We start from the raw sequence: 14,365 nt of genomic DNA on the forward strand, positions 1-14,365 counted from the left end.
ATAGGAGGACTAGGGGGTACTCCATGAAGTTAGCAAGTAGCAAATTTAAAACTAATCAGAGAAATTCTTTTTCACTCAATGCACAATTAAACTCTGGAATTTGTTGCCAGGGGATGTGGTTAGTGAGGTTAGTGTGGCTGGGTTTAGAAAAGATTTGGACAAGTTCTTGGAGAAGTCCATTACCTGCTATTAATCAAGTTGTCTTAGAAAATAGCCACTTCTATTACCAGCATCAGTAGTGTGGGATATACTTAGTTTTTGGGTACTTGCCAGGTTCTTGTAGCCTGGATTGGCCCCTGTTGGAAACAGGATTCTGGGCTTGATGGACCCTTGGACTGACCCAGTATGACAATTTCGTATGTTCTTATATAATTGAAAACATTTTTATTTTGACTATTTGCGTCTCCAGCAAGCTTCTTTTCAAAATCTGTTAGTTTGCCTTATTAATGCTTTACTTCTAACTTACCAGTCCATATGCTCTTTACTATTATCTTCAGTTAGATTCACTTTCCAGTTTTTGAAAGTTACTTTTCTTTTTAATACCTTCTTTCACCTCATCATTTAATCATACTGGCACTGTTCTTTTTTACCTTTTTAATGAATGAAATATATATAATCTGGGCTTCCAAAATGGTGTTTTTAAGCTGTGTCCACATTGCATGCAAACTTTTAACTTTTCAACTACTCCTTTTAGTGTTTACCAATTTCCTCATTTTATCATATTCACTATTTTCAAAGTTAAATGCTCCTGCAGTAGTTTTTCTTAATGTCTTTCCTTCAATAATTATGTTCAATTTGATTACAGTATGATTAATATTGCCAAGTGACCCCAACACCATTTCCCCTCACATTAGATTCTGCGTTGTAATGAGAATTAGATCTTGAATAGTCCCCTCTTTCATTGGTTCCAGGTCCCACTGCTTCATGAAGCAGACATTTATGGCGTCTAGTGTCATAGAGTGTGAGCCCTTCAGCTGTGATGGGACTGGTGCTGCCCAGCTAGTGGAACCAGTTAGGCCCACACCAACAGGAGGCAGAATCTTTCAGACTGGGATAGGAGCTAGGTTTCATCTTTACTAGACTCTGTTATGATTCTGCTTGTGGGATAGGCCCACAAGCAGCCTCTTACCTTAGTGGGGCCTGGAGGCCGCCGCTGCTGACGCCAGTTCTCCACTGCAAGCCTGCCATCTCGTGCAGCCTGGAGGCCGTTGCCTGACTTCTGCGGTGATTGGAGCTGCAGCCATTTTTGCTGTTGTGGTCAGGATGCCGTCCACCTCTCTCTCCTGCACGGTGGGCTGTGCCGCCGTGCTTCCTCATGCCCGGAGGCCGCCAACGTCTTCTCTGCTCTGGGAGGGCATTTGCCGTTCTTCTTCCACGGCCCAGAGGCCGCTGCCGACCAAGTCCTCTTCCGTGGCCAGGAGGCTGCCCCGGAACTCCTCTTCATGCGGCCTGGGAGTCGCCATCAATTTTCTGTCTTCTAGGCATGGAGCTGCCAATGTCTGGGCCTTCCCTCATGGCACGGATGCAGCCGCTGCTCTCCATGGTCCTGCCTCTTCCTAGGCGCACAGCCACACCTCTTCTCTTCATTTAAAGGGCCTGCACTGGGCATGGCCCTGAGACTCCTCCTGATGATGTTCCTAGGTGTTCAGCCCTATATAGAGGGCCGTCCTTCAGTCAGTCATCACCTTTGCAAGGAGTTGGTTAGCTCCTGGATTCTCCATGGTTCCAGCTCTTCGTTCCAGGGTCTTCTTTGCTTCATCTCGTTTCTTCAAGGCACTCTGTTCTTCATGGGAATTCCCTTGTCTTCATCTGTGGTTCCTGATCCTTTGTCTTCACCTTCGTTCCATGTCCTGCTCTCTCGTTGGATCCTGTGTCCTCATCCATCTCGTCTTCAATATGTTCCTGTCTTCAGATGCCCTTCCCTCCGGATGTTCCTAGTTCCAATGTTCCTGCTCCAGAAGTACCTGTTGTTCCATGCTCCATGTCACAGACGTCCCAGATGTCCTTGTCTCCAGAGTTCCCTGTTGTCTAGTGGTTCCAATGTCCTGATGTTCCGATGTACCCAATGTCCTTTGTTCCTGTCCTGATCCTGATGTCCTCTTCATCAGCTCTTCGTCCAGCTTCCAGATTCCTTTTGTCCATCCTTCCTGGTGTGCCTCTGTTGTGGCCCATGCCTTGCCTTGACTGGCTGTGTAGTGTGCTTCATGGCACAAGGCCCACCTTCACCTGGCAACGCAAGTCTCCGATGGACCCTTGCTTTTAATGTTCCTGAATCCGAGTTCCAAGTTCCAAGTCTTGTTTCCTGTCCTCAGTCATTGGAGTTCCTTGTGCCTGCTTCAGTCCATGCCTAAGACTCTGCCAGAACCTGCTCCGCATAAGTGTGGTCCACGACCAGCCACAGGTGGCTGTGTAGGGTGCGCCCCAGTGCAGGCCTCTCATGAATCTTCATCATGTCCTGGCTTCACCTTCCAATTCTTCGCCTGGAGCCTGCTTCGCATTCAGCGTGGTCCGTGACCAGCTGTGTAGGGCGTTCTGCAATGCAGTTCTCACCTAGTACTTTCGCCTGAGTCCTGTATCCTTGTCTGAGTCTTCTGAATAACCTGAATCCCTGTCTGAATCCTCTGAGCATCCTGTATGTCCATCCACATCTGAGCATCCTGAACCTTCATCCACATCTGAATTCTTGCTTGAGTTCTAAGTTTCCTCATCTCGTCCAAGTTTCCACATCCCCTCGTCTCGTCCAAGTCTTCAAGCACCTACGTCTTGTTTTTGTTCCAGTACCATCACCTGTCCTGACCTCTGTCCGTCCCATTGCATCTGCCATTCCCAAGCAGCAGGTATGAAAGGGCTATTAAGTGGCCGAAGGGCTACCCCAGAGACCAGCATTGTATTGTTGGGTCTCTTCTGGTGCAATGGGTTTGGCAGAGGTCAGGCTTCCTGGTCTTCTGCCTGTCCATCTGTGCTTGAAAACATCTTGTCTCTGTGCTTCCCTGGAGTCCTCTGGGGTTGTGCCGTGGTCTGGGCACACATGATTATCGCTCAGTGCTTCAAGCACTGATTCTGTCTGGTCTAGACTATTGTAACGGCTTATATTTGGGATTGCCTGATTCTACTATTAGGCCTTTACAATTGATACTGAACTCGGCAGCTAGACTTCTTACCGGTACTCCATTAAAACATCACATCTCACCTATTCTGCACAAATTACACTGGCTTCCAGTTAAATATAGAATTCGTTATAAAATCATCATGTTAATCCATTCTCTGTTGAACAATAGTGACTCCACTTGGATGTGTTTCACCTTACATATCTATAAACCACAGAGAGAACTAAGATCTACAGGAAAACATTTATTGGAAATTCCCTCAGTGAAGAATGCGGCATTGAGTATAACAAGAAATAGAGCTTTCTCGGTTGCTGGCCCCATTCTGTGGAATGCATTGCCTGACTCGCTTAGGCTAATAAGCAGCCGGAAGGAATTTAAGAAGGCTTTAAAAACCTATTTCTTTCAAGAGGCTTTTAAAGATTTAGAAACATCTTAGCTAAGTAAATAAGACTAAATAAGTTTGTATTATATTATATTACTTTACTTATTCTTACTTTAAAATTTTTTAATGTAATTGGCCATTCTCTGTTTAGTCATCATTATTTTTATTGATTACCTAAAATGTTGTATTTTTATTCATACCTATTTTACTGTTTTAAGTTTTATTTAGTATTAATTTTTAACCTTTTAACTGTTAAGGTTATTTACTGCTGTAAACCGTTTTGGTCAGTAAGCCTTACTGGAAAACGGTATATAAATTTGTTTAAATAAAATAAATAAATAAATAAATCTCCCCAGAATCGGGATCGCTTCCTAGCGCTCCCCCAACAGCCTCTTCCCCTGCAGGTTGAGCCCTTGGATTCTGAGGCCAACAGGATTTAGGTGAGAGCCCCATGAGGACCGGTCAGGTGGAAACTGTAACTAGGCCAAGGTCAGGCAGCATCTATATCCAGACAATAGTCAGGGAAGGCAGAGATAAGGCAGCATTGGTATCCAGGCAATGGTCAGGGCAGACAGAGATGAGGCAGTATAGTATCCAAAATAGAGGTCAAGATCCAAGAGGTAGTCAGAGAATGAAGGAAGGGAAGTAAAAAAGTAGACTATGGGAGGACATGAAGAGAGAGAGAGAGAGAGAGAGAGAGCAGGCTCCAGCCCTAGGAAGTCTAGACAGGGAGGCCTATCCCTCCTAACCTCTGTAAACAAGGTCCAGGGTTGGGGATCTCCTTCCCTGTCCCCCACATCACTTCACTTCTGCTTAAGCCCAGTTGTAAGAGTCACTTTTTTCTTGTTTTTAAAATGTGCAAGGTAGAGGCCAGAAGCAGCTTAATACCTCTTATAGTGCTGAGAAATGGGGGGGGGGGGGGGGGGGGGGAAGTAGCATTGGGAGGTCTGGTCTGCCTTCCAAGGCTGATAGGAGACAGATCCAGCAGCTCCAGAACAATAGAAACATGTGCAGACTCCTCCTGACACTGCTGCTTGGGGAGGCTGATTTCACTGGGAGCAAATGGAAAGCTCTCTCAATTCAGCTACTGCTCCCATTAGGTTTGGACCAGTGATGATGTCATCAATGATATCATGGACCAGGAAGAAATCCCCAGATGATGATGCAGTATGAGCACTGTCACCCATACTTAAAAAAGTGATATGAAGCCAGTACAGACATTGGAGAGCCTTGTGCAAACCTCCAATTCCATTTTAAATTAAAAACAAGCATTTTAAAGTTATTAAAAAAAAACAAAACACATAAAGCAAGGTGCCACACATAAAGGTTCCCTTTTAATATGAATGGCTCAAGGAAACAAGGACAGAAGAACCAAAGGTTCCATGCTCTTTTCAATCCTCTGGCACGTTAAATTGCATACTAACAGAGGCACGGTAACCAGCTCGAGTGAGGGCTTGTGCATGGGAAAATTCACCAAAAACATTGTGCTAGGGATGAAAGACACTGAACAAGTGGTAAGAACTGCTGATTCTCTAAGTTTTGGGAAGATTTTAGTTATATTAAAATTAATTTAAATGATTTACTAATGATAACTATGTGAGGAAGGGCATGGAAGGGTTCTAAGGAATCCTATTAAAAGCCATGTGGGATGTCAGATTAGGGACTATTTTGTTGAAGAGATTAGATGCAGTGATACAGAGTGTATAGTGACAGTTACAGTTACACTTTATTGTGAGGGCTACACTGAGAAAGAGAAGAAGCTTATGAGACAGCTGTACCTTACAGAACTAAAACAAATTAACATTTTGGAGGGGAAAACTGTAAAGGTTAAGTAAAATGCACATTTGATCAAAATTTGGGGAATCTTTTTGAAACGTTTTTAAATTTGATTGGAAATGAATGTGTTTAATATAAAGTATTGAAAACATGTTCTCTCTCCAAATGGAAAGAGTCTAGGGTAATTTCAAAGTAATTGATGGCAGAAATGTGTGGACATTTTGTTCTGCTTAATTTAGGAAGTGTCTGTGGAATGTGAGAAGGCATCATACCTTGTAATACAAAGGGGCACCTTTTACTGAATAACTGCCAAAATTTTAATTAAAGGATACTTGGGAAAAAATGGCAGTTTTAAATATCAGAGTGCTTCAAACTTGATTGAGGACAAACTTGAGTCCTTGTTAAAGGGAAAAATAAAAAAAACAACCCAAAAGTCCTAGTCTAGTAGTGACTCTCTGAATAACCAACACTAAGGAGAATTGACTGAAAAATTGGTTTTAAATGTTTTCTAGCTTTTAGAACCTTCTGCTGCCTGCTGCCTCCGTGCTACCATCCATTGCTGCAGGTAATCAATAGAATCCTGGAGAGAGAAATATAGTAAAGTGGGATTAGGTAATTTAAAGGGTAGAGTAGATAGACTGCGTACACAAAATGTTTATATTTTCTAGTAGTTAGCTACGCAACTTCATTTAGGAGCCCAGAAACTGAGGAACATACTGACTTGAGTTTTTTTTATTTGGAAGAATTTCAGGTCAGTGTAGTAAATTTCTTTTTTGAGTTCATTAAAGGTAGGTTAAAAAATGACACAAGCAAGGATGGTATCTGAGAGGACCTTGTGTTCTGCTGTGGACCCTTGGACTGAGGAGGAGTTGTCTCCACCAGCTGGAGAGGCAGGAGGGTGGCAGAGACCCCTGCTGGGCTTCACAACTACCAGCCCGCGTTCCCCACAGGTTGAGCCCTCGGGTACCGGGGCCGGCTGCAGCAGGCCGGAGTCCGAGGGTAGTGCAGGACCAAGTCTGTGCCCAGTTTCAGGTCGTAGCAGGTGGCATAGCCTCGAAGGCAGTGTCCAGGTGAAGTGGTTGGCGAAGCTCGTAGTCAGAGTCCAGGTGAAGTCATGGCAGGCAGCGAAGCTCGTAATTGATGTCCGGTCCAAGTTCAGCCGAGGTCAAGCAGAGAAGTGCGAAGGGTAGGAAAAAAGGCGGTGAACTCAGGAACTTGCAGGAAGCAAGGAGACCTATTGCCTAGCCGCCTGCTGGGAGCCGGATGCAGCCTTAAATAGGCTGGAGCTGTGATGTCGTCAAGGAGGGCCGGCAGCAATTTCCTGCTGCCGTCCCTTTAAGGCCCGGGAAGAGGCGCGTGTGTGGGTGCCTAGGAGGGCCTGCAGGGGAGTCGCAGTCAGTGGCGTCCTGGCCGCAGAAGAGAGGAGGGAGGCTCCTGCAGCCCCAGGATGTGATGTCTTGCATCGGCAGTGATTCCCCGATGCTGCCAGAGAGCCTGGGCCCACTGCCGCTGCTGCAGGGCAGTAGGAGGTGAGTGAAGCCAGCCATGGGGCTCTGCGTTCGGCAACACCTTGAAGTTGGCGTCCTATGTTCCCAAGCTTTGAGTTATTGTAAGCTACTGTTTACATCCACCATACTGGCATGAGTAAGTGCACTTAGACTGAATACAAAGTGATTTCAACGCAAGCTGGAAGGGCAGAGAAAAATAGCTTTCCTAAACTATGAGCCTTTTGAACCAGAGGAAAACCTGAAAGAAAACACATTAAAGAGAAACTAGAGAATAGAATCATATTCAAATAATCATACATTAAGAGAGAAAAATGATCGACTAGATAAGAAAATAACTTACCTGTCTCTATTGTGAAATTTGATGTTTTGGTGTAAGGAGAAAGAGAAAAACATCTTTCAGTGCGTTGCAGTAGTACTGAAGCTCCAAAACTTTAATTTAAAAGCTTAAAGTTAGATTTAAAAATGTACGTGTGTGCGTCCATGTGTGCATTGTTCCCAGCGCGTGCACATTAACGCGGCTGTTATGTAACATGCACACGCATATTATAAAATATGGGTCCCGTGCACACATGCGCGCCAGATTTCAATGTCCATGCATGCTTGGACGGGCAGGTGGCTTCCTCCATGTACGGGGAGGGGGGGGGGATTTTAGAATAATACGCGTGGAGACACAAACAGGCCTAACCAATTCCCTCCAAGTCTGCACCAATTAAGGAGCAGACTGGGAGGGAACTTTCTTAACCCCAACCCTACCCTTCCTACCTTTGCCCCTCTCCTCCCTGACCCTAAATCTACCATAGCTCTCCCCTATTTTTTTATTTTAATACTTACTGCTCCTGTGGAGCAGAAGTAAACTCCAGTGCCAGCTGACTGCCAAGCGTGCGCGCTTCCCCGAGACAGACTCTAATGGCGCTGTCCCAGCCCGCCCCTTTCTTTAGTCCCAGCACTTCTGCACATATCAGGAGTTATGTGCATGGTCTGGGCCCTTTGGAAAATGCGCGCCACCCAGCCACACGCATAATCCCTGAAATTTATACGCGCAAGGCTTTTAAAATCCGGACTTTAGTTTTTAATCTAAGATAGTTTAGAGAAAATTGCTTGATATTGAGAATTTCCTTGTTGCCAGTTAAAGAAAAAAAAACAGTAAAATAAAGTTTTTTTTTAATTTGGTAACTTTTCTGAATTTAAAATTCATTCATACTTTAAAATTATTCATACTTAAAAAAAAGAAAACAAACACTTTTTATTTATCATTTTCAAAATATCTTACAAAGTTTAACTTTGCACAGAAACAGCGAAGAGACTATAAATATTTAGAATTAAACAAATCATCAAAAAATAATACAAAAGGAAATATGCTCTTCAAATTAAGTCCTTCCAACCAGATGAGGGGAAGAAAAGAAAGAGGAGAATAATGTAAGAAACACCAAAGAAATAGAAAATGCCATTAACATGAAACCCCAAGCCAAACTCTCATTTAATAGTCCTCTCTTAATTAGTAAAGGATGTTATAATCAAAGTAAACCCGTTAGAAAAAGGGCAGTGTGCAAAGACCTAGCGCCAATGTCAGAGTCTCCTTTTATACACATACCATCAGAAAAACACTTTGTTTCCACATTGTAAGTTCAATTTACCCCATCATCATCAGAATCAAACAAGAAGCAGTAGAACAAAGTGGTTTCCAGATGTGCATTAAGGCTGACAGCTTCATCTGGTTCCAAGCTCTACTAATATAACACAGAGCTTTCTATGTTGTAGATGTTGTATAGAAACCCTTGATAGAACCCTCAAAAACACAGTCTTCTGATAAAGTATTTTGTATAGTGATGTTTAAGTTATATAAACTGCATAATGTTGCGGACTGGAAGGTGGACCCTTGGGCTGGCCTGGCGGAAAGGCGTTCCGCTGAAGGGGTTGGCCGGGAGGCGGATTCACAGCTGACGGATGTGAGAAGCTTCACCCAGGCGGCCAAGATCCCCCCAGGAGGAGCCCGTAGGGATATGGAGCGCCGGGACTTGAATGGCAGTCGAGGGTGGAGACTTCACCCAGGAAGCCCTGGATCCCCCCAGGAGGGGCCCGTAGGGACCAGGACCACCGGGACTTGGGAGACCACAGAAGACGAAGTAGAAGACAGTCCGAAGATCGGGGAAGGCAGCAGTGCGGAGAGTCAGAAGCGAGCAGAGGTCAGGAGCCAAAGAACCAACCAGGAGCGAAGCCAGGAACAGCAGGAGCGGAACCGGGATCAACAGGAGGGGAGTCAGGATCAGTAGGAGCGGAGTCAGGAACGAAGTCAGGATCAGCAGGAATGGAGTCAGGATCAGCAGGAACAGAATCAGGATCAGCAGGAAGCAACTAGATACTCAGGGTGAGTGACCTCGTTGCAAGGCGTCTTCCTGCAGTCAGACGCCGGCTTAAATACTTTGCCGGCGTCTGACGTCAGTTTGGGGGCTGTCCAGCACTTCCGGGTGCTGGACCTTTAAAATGACGTTCCTCGCGTGCGTGCGTGCCACTCGAGGGCGGAGTTAATGGTGGACCTCGGCAGCGTCTCTTTCGTGGAGACGCCGCTGCCATGCGGCCTGGAAGGCCTTGCTTGCGGCGGATGTTGGGGCCTGCAGTGGAGCGGGGAAGGTAAGGACTTGGTCGTAGTCTGGCGACCGGGACCGCAACTGTACCCCCTCCCTTACGCCCCCTCTTCAAAGGACCAGGTTTACTCGGATGAGTCAGGTGGAATTGCTGCAGGAGGGATTTATCCAGGATGTTACGGGCAGGCTCCCAAGTGTTGTCTTCAGAGCCACAACCTTCCCAGGCTAGCAGATACTCCCATCGGCGGTTGAAGAACCGTACATCAAGGATCTCCCAAAATTGGTATGTGGTGTCTTCGGTGGTGGAGGAGACTGTTTCATCTAGAGGTCGCTGATGAAACCGGGAAAGGATTACTGGTTTAAGAAGGGAGACATGGAAGACGTTGTGGATGCGTAGAGTGGTGGGCAGGCGTAAGTGATAGATACCATCCCAACACGTTCCGCCACACGGAATGGTCCACAATACTTGGGTGCTAATTTCCTAGAAGGGAGTCTGAGATGGATATTTTTTGTGCTAAGCCATACCCGGTCTCCCAGGGAGAACACGGGTGCTGGTCGGCGATGTCGGTCAGCAACTCTCTTGGCAATCCTAGCTGCAGACTTGAGTTTAGCTTGGATGGAATTCCAGAGTTCATGTAATTGTTGGGCTGACTCTTGAGCTGCTGGTGAGGGTACGGGTACCGGCAGGGGTAAGGGTGGCTTTAATTGTCTCCCGTAGACTGCTAGAAACGGTGACCTCCCAGTAGCGGCATGAAGCTGGTTGTTGTAGGAGAACTCCGTCCAAGGCAATAAGTCCACCCATTTGTCCTGTTTGTCATTAACAAAGGCCCGGAGAAATGTCTTTAGGGAACGATTCATTCGTTCTGTCTGCCCGTTGCTCTGTGGATGGAAGGCTGTGGAGAAGCTGAGTTGTACTTCAAATTTTTTGCATAATGCCTTCCAATAACGGGCTGTAAATTGTGGTCCATGGTCCGAGACAATGTCTTGTGGGATTCCATGTATACGGAAGATATGTTGGGCGAATAGTAACGCCAGTTCTGGTGCCGACGGCAACTTGGCTAATGGCACGAAATGGGCCATTTTAGAGAACCGGTCAACTGTGACCCAGATGACTGTTTTGTCGGAGGTAATTCGACCACAAAGTCTGTAGCAATATGAGTCCAAGGTTCGGTGGGAACTGGCAAAGGCTGCAATAATCCCCAGGGCTGACCAATTTGAGGTTTCTGTCTGGCACACGTGGGACAGGAGTTTACATAAGTATAGACATCTCGGCATATGTTTGGCCACCAGTAGTAGCGATTTAGTAATTCCAGTGTTCTGTCTCGACCTGCATGGCCCCCTGTTAAAGAGTCGTGAACCCAGCTAAGGACCCTCCTCCGGAGACGTTTTGGGACTACTGTCCTTTCTTGAGGTTTCACGGTTACTGTGGCCAGGTTAACCTTGGCAGGATCCAAGATGTATTGGGGACGGTCCTCTTCCACTTCTAACTCAGAGGTTCGGGACAGCGCATCGGCCCGGACGTTTTTGGCTGCGGGGCGATATCGTAAGACAAAATCGAATCGATTAAAGAAAAGAGACCACCTGGCTTGTCTGGGATTTAGTTGTTGAGCTTGACACAGGAACTCCAGATTTTTGTGGTCGGTGTATACGGTGATAGGGTGATTAGCACCTTCAAGCCATTGTCTCCATTCTTCGAAGGCCAACTTTATCGCCAAGAGTTCCTTGTCCCCAATGCTATAGTTGCATTCGGCTGGGGAGAATTTTCTAGAGAAATAGGTCCCGGCACGATCTCCCGCTCTCTGGCCACGGCTGTGTTAATAGAAATGGCGCCGGTGGCCCTTTGCCCTTATGATGTGACAGGGCAAAGGTAGCGCCGGCGCCATTTTGGTTCCTGGCACCCGACATCACAAGTGCAGGAGATCGCTCCCGGACCCCCGCTGGACCCCCAGGGACTTTTGGCCAGCTTGGGGGGGCCTCCTGACCCCCACAAGACTTGCCAAAAGTCCAGCGGGGGTCCGGGAGCGATCTCCTGCATGCGGGCCGTATTGCCAATATTCAAAATGGTGCCGGCGCTACATTTGCCCTCACTATGTCATACGCCCGTATGACATAGTGAGGGCAAATGGCCACCGGCACCATTTCTCTTAACGCAGCCGTGGCCAGAGAGAGGGAGATCGCGCCGGGACCCCCCCACTGGACCCCAGGTAATTTAAAACATTTTGGGGGGGTTCAGGAGGGTGGGGGATTTGTTTTAAAGGTTCGGGGTAGGTTTTAGGGTTTTTTTGGTGTGCCGGTTTTCCCGCGCCCTATTTAATGATACAATACAAATGCCCCTGACGATAAATCAGGGGCATTTGTATCGTATCGTGCACTCTAACGATTTTGGACGATTTTAAAATTATCTGACGATAATTTTAATCATTCAAAAACGATTCACATCCCTAGTACATACTATAAATCGGTGCGTCCATGTGTGAGCACAGTAAACTCATGTACATGTGCAAATGTGTGTCACTTTGAAAATTACTGCTATACTGTCTTCCAACAGTGGCCAATCCATGTCACAAGTACACTGTAGTGATGTATCAGGCTTAATTGGTTTAGGGTAGAAATTGCCGTAATAAGCAAGCTACCAACCATGCTTATTTTGTATCATCTGCAAATTTGATTAACCCACTCATTTTATTCTTTTCCAGATCATTTATAAATAGATTGAAAAGCACTGGTCCAAATACAGATCCCTGAGGCACTCCACTGTTTACCCTTTTCCACTGAGAAAATTGACCATTTAATCCTACTCTCTGTTTCCTGTCTTTTAACCAGTTTGAAATCCACGAAAGGACATCGCCTCCTATCCCATCTTTTTAGTTTTCTTAGAAGCCTCTTATGAGGCAATTATCAAATGCCTTCTGAAAATCCATCTGCCGGTTCACCTTTAACAACATTCTTATTAACCCCTTCAAAAAATGAAGCAGATTTGTGAGGCAAGACTTGGGTAAATCCAATGCTGACTGTGTTCCATTAAATTATGTCTTTCTAAGTGCTCTGTGATTTTGATCTTTGGAATAGTTTCCACTATTTTTCCCAGCACTAAAGTCAAGGTCACTAGTCTATAGTTTCCTGGATCGCCCCTGGGGCCCTTTTAAAATATTGGGTTTACATTGGCCAGCCTCCAGTTTTCAGGTACAATGGATGATTTTAATGAAAGGTTACAAATTTTAGCTACTAGATCTGAAATTTCATTTGTGAGTTCCTTCAGAACCCTGGGATACATAACATCTGGTCCAGGTGATTTGCTAATCTTTAGTTTGTCAATCTGGCCTACTACATCTTCCAGGTTCACAGTGATTTGGTTCAGTTCATCTGACTCATCACCCTTGAAAACCATGTTCAGAACGGGTATCTCCCCAACATCCTCATTAGTAAACACAGAAGCAAAGAATCAATTTAGTCTTTCTGCAGTGGCCTTATCTTCCCTAAGATCCCCTTTAATCTCTCGGTCATCTAATGGTCCAACCAACTCCCTCACAGGTTTCTTGCTTCTGATATATTTTAAAATGTTTTTATTAGGAGTTTTTGCCTCTACGGCCAACTTCATTTCAAGTTTTCTTTTAGCCTGCCTTATCAATATTTTACATTTAATTTCACAATGCTTATGCTTTTTCCTATTTTCTACAGCTGGATCATTCTTCCAATTTTTGAAGGATTTGTTTTGGCTAAAATAGCTTCTTTCACCTCACCTTTTAACCATGCTGGTAATTATTTTGCCTTCCTTCCACCTTTCTTAATGTATGAATACATCTGGACTGCGCTTCTAAGTTCCAACCTGCCAAGCAGATTTGGAAGTTTGCTAGTGGCACAAACTTAGTCTCTGTCAAATTAGGGCTATCCCTCACAGTGTGTGCAAAAATGTGTCTCTCATACACATACAGACACATTTACACAGTGCATGTGTGTGCACTTTTGACTGACTGACTTATACACAAAAAAAAAATAAAACTGTCCTGTAGAAAATAAACAGAAAAGACTGGCACATATGTACGTCTTTTCCTTCCAATCTGTCTGCAATAAGTATTGCAGTGCATTGTGCAGAGTCAGATAGAAACTCTACTGTTCATTGCTTATGTCTCCATTACCTTGTCCCAGTGAACAGACAGAAAGCAGTGTCCCTCTCTATCTCTGACAGTGAGAGCACTATTATTGAAGCAGTGAAGATAAGAAAATGCCCTTTGCCAATGCCAAAATTAATCTTTCTTTTTTTTAAAGCTTTTCTTTGAAAAGACAAGCTTTACCTGTAAAATCCAGCAGAGAAAGGGAGCTTCTTTGCACATGCTGAGACCTTTCAGTGGGAGGACATCACTTGAGCCAGCTATAGGCTAGTTAAGAAAATAAATCATCTAACTGGCCCTTCATCCGATATACCTGCTTAGGTCTTCTGCCTCAGCTCCAGCCCAGCTGCGAACTCACACAAGCATTGGTTGGTTGCTATTGTTACCATTCTCACTGCAACACTTTTTTAATGGGCTATAGACTTGAATGAAAAATATAAACAAATGAAACAATTTTCATTTATATTCATGAGCTCCTTCCATTCATTTCAGAGGTCCATGAATGAAACCAAAATAGTCTCATTTGTTGCATTTTACTCATTTGTTTCAAACATATGCATATCCCTATTTACTAGTTCATTGGCATCTGGATGTACTGGGCTGTTATCTAGCAGTAAAACCATTTTTTTGTTTTCTGGCAGGTCAATTTTTTTAGAAGTGCATCTTTACATCAGGGATAAAATGGTAATCAAATCATTTTTAGAACAAAAATGTATTCACTCACACACTTTTCTGAGCACAATAGATGACAGAGAGAACCTTGATTCCTTTGACTGCTCTTGGATTGAAGCTTTTCCCAGTCACATGCAACGTGCATGTGTGGGTCCTCCTTTCTTTCCTGTCCCTGAACCTAGAAGAAGTATTACTTCTGTCACTGTGAACTAACATTGATGTGGGTAGC

At 44.9% G+C, this 14,365-nt stretch overlaps 1 protein-coding gene across 2 annotated transcripts in view; it reads left to right on the forward strand.

The window, feature by feature from the left end:
- Window positions 1-14,365, forward strand: part of PPARGC1A (PPARG coactivator 1 alpha) — a 1,526,193-nt gene that overhangs the window by 1,189,657 nt on the left and 322,171 nt on the right. The gene's annotated exons all lie outside the window — the stretch shown is intronic.

Source organism: Rhinatrema bivittatum, chromosome 1, assembly GCF_901001135.1.
Source record: "Rhinatrema bivittatum chromosome 1, aRhiBiv1.1, whole genome shotgun sequence".
NCBI lineage: Eukaryota > Metazoa > Chordata > Amphibia > Gymnophiona > Rhinatrematidae > Rhinatrema > Rhinatrema bivittatum.